Genomic DNA, 4,055 nt, shown 5'->3' with positions numbered 1-4,055 from the left:
TACTTCATCATGTCTACAAAAAGTAGAGAAATATAGATAAATTTACAAAATCCCTAAACCTTGATCATCATTTAACACTCACCAACAATCCATATTCAACTCAAATTTATAACAATAGTAATAGAAAATTCATCATAATTGAAAAATAATAAAATCAACGTAGATCACAAGTCCAACATTATAGGCCAATTTAAAAAATTATGGATATCATGGGTTCTTCATGAAATTTGATTTAAATCCATCTTAAAATAATTGATTAATCATAAATTCATTACTAGAATGCTTTTTAAATCAATTTTACAATGAACACATATCTAGATTGAAAGATAGCAATTTTGATCATGGATTTTCTTTGAAAACATTTGAAGAAATTCCTTAGATGAATGGATTACAAAGTATGAACGATTAACATAAATTACTACATGAGAATCCCAAAAAAAATTTAAAGTATAAACCATGAAAATAAGCCCCTAGCTTGAACCTTGAATTTTCTCTCCAATGGAGGTTTGAGAGGATTTGGAAGAGAAGAGAGATTTGGGATTTTTCATATTTTTGTTGGGTTTTGGGGTTTTGTCATGGTAAACGGGTTAAATAAGTCACAAAAACCTTTTATGACCATCTCCCCAAGCTACCTAAACGCCTCCATACTTATTGGGACTTTTAAACATGTCAAACTTGACTTTTAAACGACGCAACGGAATCTGGGAAGTGGTTGCAGGTCGAGAAGGGATCCTCTGATTTTGCCTTACATAATTTTTAAGCCATTGAACCTCGTGTTGGGAGCGTGACGCGAGGGCAACACCACATTCTTATTCTTCACGCTTCCTTGGGCACCTCTTTGTCCAACGTTTTGGTCCCCCTTAGGTGCCCTTAGGGTGGTCCTCGGGGAGCCGTACCCAAATGTTTTGACCCTTAACATATGTTTTAGGATTATAGGTTCACCCCTACTATTTTTTTACATCAAAAAACACATAAACACAAGAAATACATACAAGGACACACTAGCACGTCTAAAGACCAACTTTTAAATGTCTCGAACGTTCTCGGACGTTTGACCTCCAAACCAGTCAAACCTATTATACGATTTCTAATACACTTTATTAACATTTTTTAACATTTGTGGGAAACATGTGAGACTCTAAGAACCTTAATCCATTTTGAGGGACCTTAAAAAACCATATATCGAAAGATGGTGGGCTTCTTGGCAAGGTAGTACCAAAATATGAACATAACATTCTAGGTGGATCCACTAGCTAGTATTCCAATGGGGACAATATAGCTCAAGAACTAGGAGATACGCTTGGACCCTCATTACGCACATTGTATTATAGTCTCCAATCTCATGAGTAACATAGTGAACCTACCTTCCTACATTGGGAAGGGACACTGCTCACTACTTGTTTACTCGGTACTAAGCTAGAGTCCATTTTTGAAATGTATTAAAGCCTTAATTAATCATAATAACATATTATAGTCCATAGGATCCCATTGTATACCATAGTAATTTAACTCATTAGGAATTGCATGAGAATGCCCTTTCAATGCAACCCTCATATGTGAGAGTAGCACATCATCATCATCATATCATAATAATGCACATAGGCAATTCATAATAAACCTTATTCAATAACATCTTAAGCATAATATAACAATCACATAATCAAGATATTTCAATTTCATCATCATACCAACACCTATCTAATTCAATCACAAGACATGATTCAGTTGAACTTTATCACCAAGTAATAGCCATCACAATTGAAGTAGAGGTTTTAGATCATGAAGTCTTACCAACTCGCCTTCAAAAAGCCATAATCATTGGTCTTACCCTAAACCAATAAAATTTAATCAATAAATCGGTGTAATAACTTCATACAATAGTAATTAAAACAAGAACTACATCAATTGTATCATCACCACCCAAGCTAGCATCAATTTACAACCTAGAATTAGGAGAAATAGGGTTCATCATGAATTCATAAAGAAATTGATCCAATGCAAACAATATATTATCCAAGGAAGTCAATGAATGAATTAGAATAGAAAAAATTCATAGAATCAATGCATCTTCAATTCCTATCAATTCGTAAGCAAGAACGTAGTTTGAGGAATTAGGTGAAAGGGTCATGATCCATACAAATTACCATAAACAACGTCAGTTTAGAAGATAACTCATTAGCAGAGGAAAACCCTTGGAATTGGGTGATTTAGAAATCAACTTTGAAAGGACCTCTTGGGGAAAAGAATCCCCAAAGTGAAGAACCCACACTTTAATTAAGCTTAATCCACAAATTTTCGAAGAAAAATTGAGAACATGGTCTTCTTCTCCAAGCTTCCTTGATCCTCCAGTGGTGGATGAATAGAGAGAGAAAGTAGAGAAACGTGAGATCTTTTGGGTTTTTATTTGGGGATTTGATTTGAGTGAGTAAAATTGATTTAAAACATATATATAATAAATATACACTCGTCCCCTAAATTACCCATAACACCACTCATTTAATTGGGTATTTTTTAGAAATGAAATTTACTTAAAAAGGACACAAACAAATCGTGGAAATGGCTGCACGTCACGAGGGCAGTTTCATATATTATTTTGAAAATACGGGTTGAGGTAGTGGACCTTGTGGAGGCCCCGAGTTGTGAGGAAACTTTTTTTCTTCCTTGTATTGGCTGCGACGTGCATCGGCCTCGTTATCTTTGCTGCCAGAACCTGCTTCAGCAGGTTGCTCGCCAAGGTTTGGGTCTTCCTCAAGAACCCTTTGGGTGGTCCTTGGGGAGTATTTACTAGACGGTTTGACCCTATATACTATATTTTAACTATTAAATGTTTTTTTACACGTTATACCTCATATGAAATTCCGAAAACTTCACCAAACATAGGGACTTCTACTAGTTCAATTTCTCTAGTTTCATGACGTCATGGACGTTTTTTGAAGTCTTGACTTTAAAAATTCTTAAATGACATATAATAATTATTTTAGATCCTAACTCAGTGTTCCCAACCATAGACCCACATGCAATACTCCAACTTAGGTCTTAGACTTTCGGAGTGTTACACACATAATCTCTACAAGACATACAATTCAAGCTTCATAAAGCATATCAACATGAACATCATCATTATCACTTTACATCACATATTAATCCTTAAAGTCTATACACAGAATACACATATAATTACATATTCATACTTCAAGTGAACACCTCCATCAAAGATGGGCAATACCACTCAAGATCATTTCAATGTAAACTAAGCAAGATAGAACAACTTACACATTATCCAAACTTTCATCACTTTTCACCAATTTCACCAATAATTCATCATAAAATAGAATCTAAGGCAGTAACTTATCATAATATAACATAAAGAAACACAATTGTAACATTTTCTAACATTTTCAAGATATATACACTAAACCCATTTCTTAAGCTACAAGTTAAATATGTAGGAGCATGTGTTCATTTGGGTTTTGAAATTAATATCATTAACTAAAAATAAAAACAATGCATTTCAAACATTAAAACGTTTTTATGCAAATACCCATGCTTAGAGCAAAAGAGAGAAGAAGTTGGAGTTTGAAAACCCTCTTTAAAATCTCTTTTGAATAGCTCTTTGAATGAAAGAAGGTTCAAGGATTATCTACTATAACTTAATATGAAGAAACCCACGTGATTTGTCTAATAACCTTGAAGGATTTGGTGTTCTTCCTTGGGGCATGAAGCTTCTCCAATGGAGGATTAAACTTTAGAGAGAGAATTTAGAGAGAAGGGAGAACATGAAATTTTTTTGTTTCTAATTGAGGGTTGGGGTTTTCAATTAGGGTGAAGGGTGTTGATTACCTAAAATAAATATATAATTGTCACATCGGGGGACACCCTATAGGTAACCGGTGTCGTCGTCCTCTTTGAGGACTAAGACTAGCGACTTAGCTTACATCATTACATAATAGGTCAAATTTAGCGGAAAATTTAGAACTTTTCATTTCTTCTACTCGGTGGTGTACATATACCTCGACATACATATAGTATATATATATATATATATATATATATAT

This window comes from Solanum pennellii, chromosome 9 (assembly GCF_001406875.1).
Source record: "Solanum pennellii chromosome 9, SPENNV200".
Classification (NCBI taxonomy): Eukaryota; Viridiplantae; Streptophyta; class Magnoliopsida; order Solanales; family Solanaceae; genus Solanum; species Solanum pennellii.
The sequence above is the reverse complement of the archived record's forward strand: the minus strand, read 5'-3'. Positions refer to the sequence as shown.